General features: G+C 33.8%; 1 long non-coding RNA gene across 1 annotated transcript in view; it reads left to right on the forward strand.

Annotated features, from left to right (window-relative positions):
- Window positions 1-1,851, forward strand: part of LOC147396334 (uncharacterized) — a 41,185-nt gene extending 39,334 nt beyond the window's left edge. The window contains exon 4 of the long non-coding RNA XR_015180660.1: window positions 1,044-1,851. This is a non-coding gene — a long non-coding RNA (uncharacterized LOC147396334). The remainder of the gene's footprint in view (window positions 1-1,043) is intronic.
- Window positions 1,852-17,492: the final 15,641 nt, after the last annotated feature.

The following is a 17,492-nucleotide window of genomic DNA, read 5'->3' on the forward strand; positions in this document are numbered from 1 at the left end:
TAGGTTAGGGTTTAGTTAAGGTGGAAAATGATTTCTTAAGGAATTGAGGGTCGGTGGGTTTTACACAAGCTAGGGGTATTTTGGATTTCGAGAGTAGAGCAGTGGAAGATGGGGGAGGCAGGGGCATGCCAAGTCTTTTTTGTGGGTCCATTAGACCTTTAGGGGTCTGAGGAACCTTGAAATTGATCAAAATGCCATGTTTCAACAATTTGGGCTTTTTAGGCCCATTGGCAAATTTTACTAGAAAAGTTGATATTTTTTTGTTTTTTCGAATGGGGGGCCATTCAAATTAGAGTGTCTAGATCACTGATAGCCAACCTTTGGTAACCACCAACTTGGCATGTAAAACAAGGTTCTTAAAACTTGTCTCACACTTGAACTTATTTACCCTTTATCTCTAGGTGAAAATCAGATTTGAGTCACTATTTGCTTAAAAAATAAATTTTAAAAAATCTTTTATGGTGTCCATTAACACCTAAACTCTATGAATGATGACGATTCCTAAACCCACGTAAATGAGGTCAAAACTCATTGAACCTCACATATCTATACAAGTCATCTAGAGTAGAATACTCTATACGTAATGCATTTAAATTAGGGTACAAGGTGCAAATTGGGTCTACGATTTCAAGACTGGCATAATTTCCCCACTTAGTAGGCATGGTGGAAAGAAAGAAGTGTAATTCGAGAAGGATGAAGAGGACTACGATAGAAAGATCCTAATTTTCTAAAAGACAAGAATCAATTGTAAGATTTTTGACAGAAGTTACCTAAAGATATTAAAACTATCTTTATCTATAAATACCTATAACTCAACCTTTGGTTATTCTTATTAACTTGATTGTCGAAGGGTTTTAATCTAAAAAACCTCTCAAATTTGAGACTTTTTACAAAAAACAGAGGAATATCATCATTGAGATTCAATTTTGAGGGTATGGAAATCTATGTTTTACCTGTAATTTTTAAAGTTCTTAGAATTTTATGTTCTACATCCTTGTAGTATCTAATCATGATTTTGGAATTCTGTGGACTATCTTAATCAGGAAAGAGTTTTCCTTCTTTTACATCACAAGTTCGGTGGAGTCCAAGCTATGAAGAGAGAACTCGACTCTAATGATAGCATTTACAAATCAATTTCGAAGATTTTCAGTGCCTAGATCCAAGAGTTCCAAGCATTCATAGATAAGTGAGAACGGAAAAAAAGAGTGCCAAATAAAAAGAAGAGACCCAAAATATCAATTTATGTCAAAGATGTTTTATTTGGAGGCACAATTTGATCAAATGGGTTTCTTGGGATACCGTCCAATGTTAATAGTGATGGTTGGTGGCATGTGCAAAGCACATTTTTACAAAATTTAGGATTCAAGCATAATTAAAAAAAAGTTATTATTATTTCCAAAAAAAATTAAATAGATAATTTGATTTTATATCATATTTTTATAATTTAATATATTGTAAGGATCTTTTAGTAATTTAAAATATTGAGAAAGATGATTTTTAAGATAACATAATAAAAGGATATTTTTATAACTTTAGAAAACTAAAGAGTCTTGGAGAACTATAATTTCATGTTATAAGGGCATATTTTGTAATTCAAAATATCAACTAAGCATTTTTTTAAAGATAATATAATAAAAGAATTCTTTTCATAATATTTTAGAAAATTCTTTGGACATTCCCTTTGCTTCCACAGCTCTCTCTCTCTCTCTCTCTCTCTCTCTCTCTCTCTCTCTCTCTCTCGCGTGCGTGTGTGTATCTCTCGCTCCACCACCTGGTCTCTCAATCCCCACTTTGATTTAGGTCCCACCAGTCTTACCTTGTCTCTTTATTAACCCAACGGTGATCATACGACCATGCAACTAGTTTAGGTGGACATCAAATCCTACTCATTCTACAAATCTATTCACGTATATAAGTTCTTATCTACTTTTTATTTTTGCAGTGAATCAAAAATAACTCTAATCTATTACATATATAGAAAGAAAATTACTTTGTACAAATTTTTCACTTAAATAAATGCTCTTATCTATTAAATCAGCCACATGTAAATAATATACATTAAATTAGTGATTATATATATTTATTACTTTATGTAACTATTTTGTGATATAAGTATCATCCATAGCCAATTAGTGCTTTAATGATCTCTTAATTTTCATTATTTATTTGACAGTTTTTTCTTCAAAAACTTAATCTCATTTACTTGTTTTTATTTAGTTATTATTTGATTTATGAGCCATAAGAAAGTCATGGAATTAATCTCTTTAAATTAGTCTCCTTCCTCTAAAAATAAAGAGACCGGGATGAGAGAAGAGGAAAAATCCTAATTTCATTCTTTCAAGAATTGCTTTAATGGTCTCTTAATTCTCATTATTCATTTGATAAATTTTTTGTTCAAAAATTTTTTACCATCTATCATTATTATTATTATCATCATTTTTTTGGTTATTCAAGTTATGATTCATAAGAAGGGAATGAATAAGATTCTAGGATTAATCTCTTTAAATTAGTCACCCTCCACTAAAAAAGAAAGGGAGATGAGAGAAAAAAAAATTATAATTTTGGTCTTTCAAGAATCTTAAGATTAAGATAGAGATAATTAAAGGGTTAGAAGAAAATTTTCATTATTTTCTTTAATCTTGAAGACATTTGACATGATCAAGTTCATTGTCTCAACAATTGATTGTGCTATCACTGAAGAGACATCACTGTTGTTTCTTATGAAGTATGCTACCATGCACCTAATGGCATCATGAGCTACAGTGGAGTGGGAGCGATTAACACCTTTAGAACAACATGTTCTACATCGGCCTCAATGCTGTTACTAATGAAAAAACTAAGTTTAGCCATCATTTCTTTTGTCTAATCTTATTTTGTTATATTATACATGGTAGATTTTTTAATGTTAATGTTATAAAATTTCTTAAATCTATCAAGAAAGGTATGAATCTATTTTATTTGAATAATCGAGGAATTCCTACTTTTATAATAAATTTAATATCCATCTATTTGAAATTATTTTAGTGCTAATAAATTTGAATGATCTTATTATCTTGATTAGGTCTTGATTAGCCCATTACAAATTTTTTATAATTCTCTAACAGATGATTTATTTAACATTTTTAAGACAAATTTCAAAAGGTTTGGTTCCTACACTCCATTTCGGTCTTTACATCTAATTTTTTATATTTTTTATTTAATTTGATGTTCATCTTTATTCAACTTTTTTTTTCCTAATAAAATCCTAATTTAGATTGAGTCTTTTTAATGGTGAACTGGTTTGTTTACAAATTGCAATAAATGTATCAATTTTATAGAGCGTGAATCAGTGAAAAATATTAATTATGATAAAAGTAATATTTAAATTTTTTTTTCATGATAGTAAAATGATTTTTGCCAAGAGGTTGAAGATGCTGGGTTAAAGATAAATTTGAAAGGGTTCGGTAAATTTAAAAATTAAACCTATTGAAAAATTTATGTTAGAAGTTTAAAAATAAGTACTCTCTCTCATAAACAGTTTGTTCAGCATTATTATTTTGGGTATATGCTGGAAACCAATCAAGTAATGAGAATCAATTTTTTTAATTAATTGAAAATTATTTATACGTGATACTTTTTTGTGATTGAAAAACTGTGTCTCAATGAGTTCAGAACATTTGTTTTTTATGATAGTAAAAGGGTTTTGACAAAGAGGCTAAAAATAATATTTTGAAGACAAACTTAAATGGATTCTATATGTTTAAAATTTTGTCTCTGACCAACTCTAGCCAAGAGTTTTAAAACTTGCCTTCACATTGGCATCTTCTTCGAAGGCTCCAAGCCACTTTTCTAGTCAAATGGGTTCTACCTTTAAATCACTATTCATTACTCTAAAACACTATTCAAACATATTAAAAATTTTAAAAATGTAAAATAAAAAGAGTGTTGCTATTGGCACTCCAACTTTTACTTATTATACTCTAATTAAAAGTTTAAAAAAATAATAATAATAATTGCTACTGGCACCCCAACTTTAACTTATTGTGCCCCAATTTCTTCAATTATTTGTCACACCCAAAATTAAAAACTAACACACTCTTTGAACATTAACAAGGTTTGTCTCAAAGTATAATCCCAACATTACAAAACATTATAAGCAAGAAAATCTTGCAAAATTGGTGGTTCACAATCAAACATAATTTGTGATAAATTTTCATCGAATTTTATCAATTAATTGATTTAGTTTGATTTTTAAAATATTAAATGAAAAGACTTGAAAATTTTTTGAGGGACAAAAATGATATTTTAATCATGTTAAATGAAAAGAAGAGGCAAAAAATGACATTTATAGTGCTTTAAAGGGGTGGAGCTTCAAATCTTCTCTCTCCTCTTCAAATATGAAATAATGAATAATGATTTAAAGGGTTTCCTTTAGAATAAAGGATGGTTGGAGTTTGGTTCAGTTGCCAACATCTCTATATTTGAAGTTTTAAAGGACGGTTTTAGAAGTTTAAAAACATGTCGCTAAGATCTTTCTCTTAGAAAATCTTAGTTTAGAGTTCCTTATTGGTGAAACAGTTTGTTCACAATTTTGTAGAAATAAGTTAGTTTTAGAAGCATGAATAAGTACTTTTAATGTTATTTATAAATATTATTTTATTCTCTCTCTCTTTCTCTTAGTTGTATATTCTATTTGAGAATGAAGTTTATGTGGGGGAAAAAGATGAATTATTTTTATCCTTTTGAAATTACCAAAGATTTAAGATCAAGTTACCCACATTGAAATTCAAGGCATTCTTTCTTTTGAAACTCTATCAGAGTTGTTTTTTTAATGATTTTCATAAGTAGTTAGTATCTCTTAGAAATGTAGAAAATTATTATTTTTTAAATATTTATCATTATTGTCTTTATGTATTCATCTCTTAATTTGGATTCATGAGTTTAGATAGGATTTTATTTATAACTAAATCTATCATATTTCTAGAGAATTGATAAGAAGAAACTAATTATGGAATTCAAGGTTTTGATTGGATGGTGAGCATGTGTAAGTGTATAAATTTGGCATGTAACTCATGATTTGAATATTCATTTTCTGCTTGATTTGTATTAAAATTTATTTTTTTTCAAATGAATTTATTAGGCATTTTTCTTTTCCTTCTTAATATGATTTTATAGCCTCAAACATCAAATAAATGTTTTTGATAAACATTGTCCAAAGAAAAAAACTATTTACAAGATAAATTAATATAAATTTGTGATTCAATGGTTAAAAATTTTGACCATTATATATTTTTTTAATAATTCAGGGTCCTCTTAGATTTTTGTGTTGATGGTTAGAAAAATCTGATTTTATAGTTTATTTTCATAATATTTGTCTGAAAATTAGATTAATCACATTGTTTTATTTATTTTTAATTGCACATAACAAAAACATCATAATTTTAGGTCACATCACATAATTCATATTTTTTAATTTCACTCACGTGCACTAGTTAATATAAAGGTTAAATGAAAGGGAGGGAGGGAGGGAGGGGGGGGGGGGGGAGGACGTTTCCTAATTTTGGTGTCAACAAAGGATCATTTTGGCATGGACAAAGGACTACTCCACCTTCTCTAATTATAAGTTTATAATGACAACCATGCTTTTAAGAATAGAGATGTGTTGTTTTGAAAGTTATGTGCTAAGTTGATGAACCAATGGCATGACCGAAAGTTACTAAAAATAAAATAGTTAAACTGCACCCAAATTTTCTCTCGGTGACTAATCACTTTAGCTCATTTAAGACACATGGCACCATGTCATTGGTTCATCAGCTTAGCACATAACTTACTTTCAAAATAACAAATCTCAGTTATGGTTTTTTTTAATGCTGGTCCGAAACCAAGATGATGCAAGCAAGTCAAGCCTAAGAGGCAACTTAGTGCAAAATTCACAACATGAAATCATCCAAGGTCGAAGATGAGTTGCTCATCATTTTGAAAATCAGGTCAATGTCAATTGGTTACAGAAGAGGAATCAGATCTGAAAATGTTGAAGAAGAGTTAGCTCAAAAGTATTATTACACATAGGGCATGTTATCAATTTGTCCTAATCCAACTCCAATCATTACTTGCATCCCTCCATATTCAACCAAATTTATGTGACTTAATCAGACAGAACCCTCAAATCCAACGTATAAATCAACACCACAAGAATCTCATAAAACACAAGATATACGTGGTTCGGTCAAAGCATCGACTTGCGTCCATGAGCGAAAATGACAATTTCACTATGATAACCAAAGAGGAACTGGGTTACAAATTTCTCTTTGCCTCTCATATATCTCTCTAACCCCCTTAGGATTTCATCTCTTACCCTTTATATACTTAGGGTTATAAAGAGGGTAAATGGGTTAGATCCGAACCCAAACCAAATGGACCCAGGTCATACGAGCCATTAACGGATCATCAAAGATCCAAGTTGAATCAATGAAAACTCTCCATATACAAGAATAGAAGACATAGCCCAACAAATCTCCACCTTGACTTCAATTTCAAAAAAGAAACTACTTTCACCTCATCCTACTAGGGCCTCAAGAACCACAAACTTGATACTTGGGATGACCTTAGTCATTAAATCTGATAGATTCTTTGTTGTATCAATATTTTTCACTACAATAACACCCTGAGCAACCACATCTCGGATGAAGGGCAATCTAACATCAATATGCTTGGTTCTCTCATAATACATCTGATTTTTGATTAGATGTATGGCACTTTGACTGTTACAAAATACCGTAGTAACACCTTATTCCAAACCCAAGTCAGAAACCAGGCCCTGCAACCATATTGCCTTTTTCACTGCCTCTGTAACTGCCATATACTCAGCCTCTGTGGTAGACAATGCGACTGTTGACTGCAAAGTTACCTTCCAACTGATGGTATTACCGTAAAAAGTGAAAACATAACTCGTCAAAGATCTCCTCCGTTCTAGATCACCTACATAATCAGAATCGACATACCCAACAACACTCTCAGAAGTGTTACTACTTTTATAATATAACAAACCAACTCCTGTAATACCCTTTAAATACCTCAGTATTCATTTGACTGCTTGCCAATGGGCCTTGTTAGGTTTATCTGTGTTTCTACTGACTATACTAACCACATGCAAAATTATCAGGCCTAGTACAAATCATAGCATACATAAGACTGCCAACAGCACTAGCATAAGGGACATGAGACATATGTTCTACTTCCTCATCTGCCTGTAGGGACATCTGAGCTTAGAGTCTAAAGTGAGTTACTAGAGGGGGTATTCATAGGCTTAGACTCTTGCATCCCAAAGAGATCCAACACTCTCTCAAATATATATTTTTTATGATACACACAATCTACCTGCTCATCTATCCCTATGAATCTTCATGCCCAAAATTTTCTTTGCAACCACTAAGTCTTTCATCTCAAACTCTCTGCTGAGTTGAGCCTTCAACCTCCTAATCTCAGATGTATCTCTGTATGCAATCAGCATGTCATCTACATATAATAGAAAATACATAAGTGAAACATCTGTGAGCATTTGATGATAAACACAATTGTTGTATTTACTATTGGTATAGTTGTTTCCTACCATAAACTATCAAGCCTCTTATGTCACTGTCTAGAAGACTACTTCAGGTCATATAAAGATTCTTTCAGTAAACACACATGATATTCCTTCCCTTGAATAATGAATCCCTATGATTGATACATATAAATATGTTCTTCTAACTCACCATATAGAAAAGTAATATTTACATCAAGTTATTCAAGCTCTAAATTGCATAAGGCAACCATAGCAAGGAGCACCTTGATAGAAGTATGTTTTACCACAAGCAAGAAAACCTCGATGAAATCCACACCTTCCCACTACGCATACCCCTTTGCCACCAATCGTGCTTTGAACCTACCATCTTCAGTGCGTAGAATTCCTTCTTTTTCCTTGAAGTTTCATTTGCATATCATAATCTTTTGGCCCTTTAGCTTCTCAGCAATCTCCCATGTTCAATTACTGTGAAAAGACTTAATCTCTTTAGTTATAGCAACACACCACTATGTTGACTTCTCACATGTGATGGCCTCCTGGTAGGTATATAGCTCCTCATCATCCATAGTCTTTGCTACACTAAGTGCATAAGCCACCAAATTTGTATGAGCAAATCTCTAAGGTGGCTTAACCTACCTCATTTGTTTGTCTCAAGCCAAGTTGTACTGTTGTAATTGAACTTCATCCCCAATAATAGGATCCTGTCGTGGTTCTTCATTGTGGCGCCCCCCCGAACGCTAACACAAATCCCCATGTCAGATCTCGAGGTACTAGGTGGCACCTCGAAATTTCGGCATGGTCTCCTCTGTTTATGTTAGCAATCCAAGGCGTTTAATCAGCACCTGATAAACGGCATACAATCCTGCATACAGATATAAAATATAATACTAGCGGAAGCCTATATAAGTCTAATAACGTACGAAAGATCAGAGTGCGCAAGAATAACCAGGATACAGGATTATACAAAATTTCTTACTCTAACAGAAATCCTAACACTCAGAACAACATGTATAATACTCTCGGATAAATCGACACCACTAGGGGTAATAACCCCAATACTCACCAAGTGACGAACTCTGACTGTCTATCTAACCCACCAGATGATTCTCACTCGTGCTCTATATCTGCCTCGCCAAACTTCTGATCTGAAACTAAAAAATGGAGAAAGAAAGGGTGAGTAACAATGGTTACCCAATAGGGAAACAAACAATTTCTGCCAATAACCCCTCCTAACATGACCGAATAAGCATACTGAATCATTTTAAAATAGTCAAAGTTTTATAGAAGAAATTACGATTAACTGGTACATATAGCTAGGGATGAACAACTAAACATTTTAAAACTCACATTACATCGATCAGCAGTACTCACTATAACATTATCTTTTTATACAAATCTAATTGATCAAAGGGAAATAATAAACATGGATTTCATTTTATATATCAAAATAAACAACAGATACATAATACACAATGGTGGAGTATTGGAATTAGAGAGTTGGGATTCACGACTGGATCGCTCCCAGTCGGGACATAATGTTACAATTCTTCTCTGGTTTTTAGTTCTTGATTTTGTGGCCGGTCGTTGCACTTACCACACTTGGTTGACCATTTATCCGGCTCAGGCTGGCCGTTTGACGTGACCGTAAGCAATGGGTCTCTTTTCGATGTGTCAGAACGTTCGACTACTATAGATTGTTAGTGATCACTGACTAATCATCTTCGTCTATGCCTATCAGGCGTGCATGTGATTCCCAAATATACAAACCATTCGTATACGACCACCTTTACATTACAAGTTCACTGGTAAAGATAGAGAGGAATAAACCCGGATTCCAGTTGTAACTCCACTCTCATACGCGTCCCATACCACGTATGAGCTTGGTGGTCCCTATCGTACATTCCAGGATAGTACACCACTCCGGATGATATGATGCACTATCCTTTCAGGCATTCACAAACTCTTTAACAGCTCACAAAATAGTTACATATATATATTATTTTCATTTAAAAACAAAAGAGAAATTAACAATACAAGGTTGAGAATAGATATCCAGTTTCCTACCATGCAAGTGTGGCCACCCGGCCTAAAATAAATAACATAACAGAGCGCCTCGCGCTAACAGAAAGTAAATAAACATGCAACCAGTAACATTATCCCTGGATATCCGTTCACCAACCTGCATACAACATAACAACGTATAATGCAGACATCACCCCTCGGGTGTGACTCTGACATTTTACCGTTTCATACCCTTTTTCCCTTTTTTCGACTTTTACAGTTTTAAATCTCTTCATAAAATATCCATTTTCTGATATTCATCAACTCAATATGAGTTCATTGAATATTAAATCACATTTTTCAACTATAGAATTTATTTCTATCAATAATATTGAAAAAAAATACAAATTTCATATCAAAACGGGGTCCGAGTAGTGCACAAGACCCAATTTATGGCAATAACCCGTTAAAATACCCTACCCACGTATAATTTATTAAAAATACAATTAAACATATCAAACATGCAATTTCTGGAGTGAATTTTTGAAATAACAAAATAATTCTATATTTTAAAAATACATCCAAATTTTTCGATAAAATCCTAGATGCAATTTTCACAATCTAGATTACTAATAGAAATTGAGAGTTCCTTACAATCACTAGGCGACGGAATTGAAGCACGTGCGCGAAAATCGAGGTGGACCGAACTTCGAAGCGGCTGATTTTCGAAACTGGCTTGGTGGTTTCGAAGATCTCGATGTACTCGTCTCTTCTCCCTTCTACGGCGAAAGACGGTTTGACCCCAAAATCAATGAAAACTGAGGTCGAAGTTACGAAAATCTCCGTATAAAAATACGGCTGATTTTTGACTATACGGGGTGAAAAAGATGAGAAAACGGAAGGAACTTGGCTGGGTTATGTAGATAATGAGGCTGCGGACGTTTCTCCCTTCTGCGTCGGAAAACGATTTGACCCCGAAACGGACGAAATTCGAGGTCAAAGTTTCGAAATTTCCGTATCCAAATACGGCTGATTTTTGACGATATCGGGTGAAATAGAAAGTGAAATGAAGAAAGGTTGGGTGGGTTTTGTAGAGAACGAAGCTGCGGACCTTTTTCTCTTCTGCGGCGATCGTCGAAAGTGGATCGTTTGCGAGAGATCTGAGGTGGAAGGTCGAAGAGAAAAAAAAATGTCATTTCGTATAGGTCTCGGCTGTTTAGACGCGTTGGGGAAGATGAGATTAAAAAAAAAAAAAATTTAATATTATTTATATAATATTTGGGACGAATTCGGTATTTCACCTATTATTTTGATCGACGATAACTTGGTCATTCGGTCTCCAAAACTGACAAACGAATACTCTATTTCGCCTAATTTTTCATTCTGGATCTAATGGTGTAGTCAATTTCTACAAATTATGTCTCCATCAAAAATTTACATTTTTGGCCTGACGTGACCTACAAACTTGATGTCGTTTTCGTTTTTGGCGATAATTCAACTTCCTGATCTCCAAAAATGACAAATAAATAGTCTATGTTGAATAATTTTTCTTTATGAACCCAATGGTATGATCGAATTTTAAAAATTATTGCTCTAATAAAAAGTCACTGTTTTAACCTGGTCCGATCCGGTAATCGGGGATTTTGCAACTTTTATATTTGGACTCGCATTTGAGCGTGCTTACAGGCTAAACTATGTTTTTCTATCATTTTGAATCTAATGGTGAGGTCAGATTCCATTAAAAATGATCAGAAACATCCTAAAGTTTTACCCCTAAATCCCACTTTCAAGATTTTCTTAAAATTCCACTATTTATATTTTTCCTCGAGATACGAAATAAAAATTCGGGATTTTACATTCATCCTCTTATCCTAGATCATCTATACCATTATTTTTTAAAATAGGAACTTCTAGCTCCACCTTTCAATAGCACCATGAGGTATCTCAGTATTGAGTACCTCCTTCGCACCGAACATAACAGACTCATCGAACGTCACATCCTTGATGATAAGAAACTTTTTCCCTATCGCAGTTGGGCACCACAATCTATAACCTTTCACTCTAACTTGATATCCAAGAAATATGCATTTATTTGCCCTTTGTTCAAGCTTACCATCATTTACATGAGCATATACTGGACATCCAAATATTTACAACCCAAAATATGTAACAGGAGATTCCGACCACACCTTCTCTGGAGTTTTGAAGTTAATAGTACTCTTAGGAGACCTGTACACCAAATAACAAGCTGTGTTAACAGCTTCAATCCAAAAATGCTTTGACAAACCAGAATTTGATTGTATGCACTACGCCCTTTCTAATAGATTCATATTCATTTGTTCTGCAACCACATTCTATTGTGGTGTCATCCATACTGTGTGATGTCCCATAACACCCTTATTTTTACAGAACTCGTCGAACTCACTAGAACAAAATTCCAAACCGTTATCAGTCATCAATCTCTTGATCTATTTTTCAGTTTATTTTTCTATTAGTGTCTTCTATTGCTTGAATTTGATAAAAACTTCATCTTTGCTCTTCAAAATAAATATCCAAACTTTCATTGAAAAATTATCGATAAACGTTAACATTTATCTACCTCCACCATGTGATACAACCGAAGATAGATCTCATAAATCAAACTGGATATAATCCACAGTACACTTGGTTCATTGAATACCCATGCTGAACTTTACTTTACACTGCTTCCCGAAAATACAATGTTCATAGAAGTCCAATTTTCTTTTCGTCAAGCAAACCTTATTTACTCAATACTGTCATCCTTCTCTCGTTCATATGCTCGAGTTGCATATGCCACAATCTAGTGGTGTCTAAATTTACTACTAATACTGATGCCACACTTGTAATTGTCTGTCCTTGCAATGCATGCAACCTATTCTTCATCAACCCTTTCATTGCCACAATAACACCTTTAGAAACTCGAATAACTCCACCCATTGCCTTATAACAACAGCCATTTGAGTCTAGCATACCCAAGGAAATTAGATTTTTCTTCAACTTTAGAATATGCCTAACATCTAATAATGGCCTCACAATACCATCAAACATCTTCACCCGAACTGTGTCTATCCCAATTACCTTATAAGCAACATTGTTTCTCATAAAAACTTTACCCCCATTAGAAGGTCGATAGGTTGTGAACCAATCCTTATTAGGACATATATAATAGGTGCATGCCAAATAAAGAATCTACTTCCCACTAGAGAGATTGGTGTAGACATGAGAAGTTCGTCATGGAACCTCAATACTATGTTATTTGAAGTCGCCACCATTCTTTTTTAGAAATGGGTATAAATGGGCACCCAAAATGATTTTTAAAATTGATTTTTGTTATTGTAGTGACTCTCATTTATTGAAAAAGGCATTGTCTACCTAGGATCTAAGTCAAGAGGTCTGGTTAGAGGATGGGAAGGTGTTAGGCACCCCATCTTCTCCACCAAGTGGTTACCTTGAAACTTGGCCATTCTTTTAAAAACTAAATGAAAAACGCATGAAAATGCATGCTAAAGGTGATGTATGCATTAAGTAGAAATGTTCCCTTAGAAAAGGGTTTTGATGTCAATGTGACATTGGGAACACCATCTGGAGAATGATGACCCATGTAGTCCACATTATTTTTCATGAATATGTGTTGGTTTATGCTTTTAGAGAGACTACACGATGGAGTTTCCTTGAGGCCACAACCTTAATGCATGTATACAAGGGTGACACATTTCATCATTGCCAAGCATATGTGAGTGGGTGTTGTAGACACCCCATTTTTGCACTCGCCTGATTAATCAACTCCTCAACCCGATCGCAACGATTCCCAATAATGGATGTTTATTCCAATGCTTTATTTTGTTACCAGATATGTTTCAAAAATCCAGATAAGGTATCTCGAACTGATAAAACTTTAGAAACCACGCTACGCTAGGAAAATACGACCCCAGAAACATAGAAATCATCATCTTGTAAATCAAAAAGAAGCTTCACGATAAAAACCACTAAAAATGACCAAATTACCAAAATACCCCTAACATCAAAACAACCCTAGAACCTACGTTACGCTTAGGAAGACAAAATCAAAACACATAAAACAACAAATCGAAACCAAATAAACCACTTCTCCAATTTTCACAAAAATTGACAAAATTACGAAAATACCCCTCATAAAATTCACGACCATTTCACACACAAATTTCATAAATGATAAAAACCAACATTCCCATTGAACTCCTTATGAAAAACCAATTTCAAAACATCCTGAAACATTGAAAAATGACTTAAAATGTAAGAAATCCTCTCCGATGGCAAAACGGTAATTTTACAATTTTAATAATTAAAAATTTTGAAATTAATAAACAAATCATTAAATAATGTAAAGTGAAACATTAAAGTCAATCAAGTAAGACTAAATTCAATCTTAAAGACAATCAAGTAAGACTAAAGTCAAGATATTAAAAGTCAACCAAGAAAGACTAAAGTCAAAATATTAAAGTCAATCTCATAAGACTAAAGTCAAAATCCTAAATCAAACCCTAATTTAAACTAATCAAGTCAAGCTCATAAGAATAAAGTCAAAACCTTAAATCAAAACCCTAATCTAAACTAATCAAGTCAATCTCATAAAACTAAAGTCAAAACCCTAAATTAAAACCCTAAAGACTAAGTCCATCTCATAAGACCAAAGTCAAAACCCTAATTAAAACTCTAAAAGAAATCCTAATCAAACCCTAATGCTTCTAAAAAAATTTATAAATAGGAGCCTCCACACCCTATTTTCGGATAAAAGAAAAAATCCTAGAAAAAGTAGGTGAAGAAGCCTCCACAACCTCCCAAAAATCCTAATTTTGAAGTCCCAACTCCTTACCTAACACCCATACTTTGATTTTAGCCTAAAAAATACCTAAAAGCCTTTCAAAAACACCCCAAAATCCATAATAAATTTGAAGAATCCAGATCCAAGAAGGAGATACCTTGCCTCAAAGATCAGAAATCAGATCCGGAGACAGAATGAAGTAAGGAGTACGGTACAAGGAGCAGTTTCACCAGATCTGAGGGAATAGAACTTTTGCGTATCGAAGGTAACATTTATGTTATATTTTTATCTAAGTTTGATCATTAGCAATGTAGTCTTATTTGGGATAAGTAGAGACCGGCATTGGCCGGGCGGGGTTGGTGCCTAACACCTTCCAACCCCGTAATGTGATCCCCGGATTCAGTTTTTCTGTAGTGGATTAGTTTTTTATCCATTTTAGAGTCAGTTTGGTTACTAGACCATAATAACTAGGTGGCGACTCCCAAACCTCAAGGGTCAAAAGCGGATCCGCGCACCCCACGGATCGAGGGCGCTTTTAGTGGCGACTCCACTGGGGATTATTGAGGATCAAACTTGAAAAACCCCAAGAATGGGAGCATTGCCAAGATGATCTAGTTTTTTTTATTATTTAGTTCGATTTATTTATTTATTTTTTTTGTTATTATTTTTTGTGACTTGATTGTAGATGATTTTGGGTATTGCATTTTTTTTTCCCAATTAAGGATCACTTTTTGATGACCCCTAAATAAAGAAAGATTCAAATTGACATATGAAAATGATGGAATGATGAAGGTTGGGACAGTAATGTTAAAACATTTTTACAAAATATTCTAGTAAGAATTAAGCCTGGGAACCTCTTAATAAAACGTAGATCTCATCGAGTAGATTAATTTAGAACCTGAGTTCACTCAATTTCGTTATCAGAAGCCTTAGATATCATCGATGCAAGCTCAATCTGTAAATTTGGAATTGTTATTGAATGAAGGTTGGGACAACAATGTTAAAACATTTTTACAGAATATTCTAGTGAGAATTAAGTCTAGAAACCTTTAATAAAACGTAGATCTCATCAAGTAGATTAATTTAGAACCTGAGTTCACTCAATTTCGTTACCGAAAGCCTTAGATATCATCGATGCAAGTTCAATCTGTAAATCTGGAATTATTTCTGAATGAAGGTTGGGACAGCAATGTTAAAACGTTTTTATAGAACATTCTAGTGAGAACTAAGTCTGGGCATCTTTAATAAAATGTAGATCTCATCGAGTAGATTAATTTAGAACTTGAGTTCACTCGATTTCGTTATCGGGAGCCTTAGATATCATCGATGCAAGTTCGGATTGTATTTTCCTAATTCACAGAAAATCCGAATTTATCTAATGTCAACACAATTAATGTTCCTGAGAGCAAGCTCATCTCAACCATTGTCATTCTATCATCAATGTAACATCTATTGGAATCTCGATTTATTTTGGATCACCCAAAAGTAACCCTTGATTGGACCATAGACAACAAATTTGTGGGCCTTTTTAATGTTGGGTCAGATTAATTATTATTTGTGCCATGATCTCTACAGATATATTTGTGATGTGCCATGATCTCTACAGATATATTTGTGATGTGTTTGCTTTCATCTTAATTTCGATGTGATGGGTTTTGTATTATTTTCTTGATCAATATTCATTTGATATCCATATGTGATGACATCATACCCTAAGGCACGTTTACTGTTTTGCACACTTACACGTCCTATATAGCCAACGTGGCACTAGTGCGTGACTCGATCTCTTCGGAGATGCGACGTCATTCGCTAAAACCACAACTCCAGTAACGTACCTTAGGGTATATCAAACTGGGGCATCAATACCGTCTGATCAGGTGATTCTGAGAGATGTATTGATGCACCCAGGCTAGAGCGACCTGAGCCTTTTACCTATTTTGAGCCACACAGTCACATGTCCCGATTGCCAAAGTAGTACTAGTACGTGGTCGGTCCCCTCGTGGGATGCCAAACCATTTATGAAAACTACAACTCTTGACTCGTACCCATAGGTATGTAAATGATAATCTAAGTATATCAATTGCACTTCTTGGTCAAAACCAGTGCCTAAGCGAGATCTTGCCCCGCTGTACCCTACTGTACGAGGGGGATAGACTACGTCTATTCTAGACGAGAGGTATTTAAGTGGGCCCTTACTCAGCATCGTGCGCCACCTCTCAACTGGAGATCAAACTGGCTGTTTTTGGCTTCAGAGAAGTGGGTTGAGATTTTAGATTATCACCTATACGGTATATCAAATCAAGTCACAATGTATCGAAAGGTATATAGGTGTGCTTGGGAAAGGGTGGCCAGATAAAAATGCATTGTACGTAGTAAGCTTAGAGTCTAGAAACCTTTCCTGTAGGTCACGACTCGAACTTGTCGTGGGTGTTCCCTGGTTGTTTATTGAATGGAACCTTTGGATTGATGAATGTATAGATCAGAGTGTATGATTGTCCCCAATGATAAAAATGTTGTTTTTGGAAATTAAAATGGGTGCACCAACCCAATAAAAAATCCATTTTAAACTTGACCCAGTCCATCTCGATCCAACGATCATTATGGGCCGAGCCATTTGAATCAAAATGAAATTCAAATATTTTTCTGATTCGATTTTAAACCCATTTTAAAAGAAGAAAAATATTTTCCAGAAGAAAAATATTTTCCAAGAGAGAAATGCTTTTCAAAAGTGAAATATTTTTCGGAAGAATAAGATTTTCCAAAAGGAAATGCTTTCCCAAAAAGTTTTCTAAAAAAAAGAAAAGGAAGAAAAATATTTTTCAGAAAAAAATGGTTTACAAAAAATCTATTTTTGCATGAAAAATTATTGAAATATGTTTGTGGAAGTTGTTATTCAATGAAAACATTATTTGTCAATATTTTTCAAGAGTGCAATAAAATTATTTTTCTGAATAATCATTACATTAATGAATTGTTTAATAGATTGGTGCATAAAATTTAATAAAATCTCAGGGTTCATTTAAAATGTTATCAAGGGGGTGACACTGAAATTGGTTAAATTCACCTTCAAAGAGGTTTAAGGGTTATCATTGTGTCTAAGCTCAATCGTCCATCGTCTAGATAGGG

The sequence above is a fragment of the Akebia trifoliata genome, chromosome 8 (genome assembly GCF_017979445.1).
Source record: "Akebia trifoliata isolate Shusen 1 chromosome 8, ASM1797944v1, whole genome shotgun sequence".
Lineage (NCBI taxonomy): Eukaryota > Viridiplantae > Streptophyta > Magnoliopsida > Ranunculales > Lardizabalaceae > Akebia > Akebia trifoliata.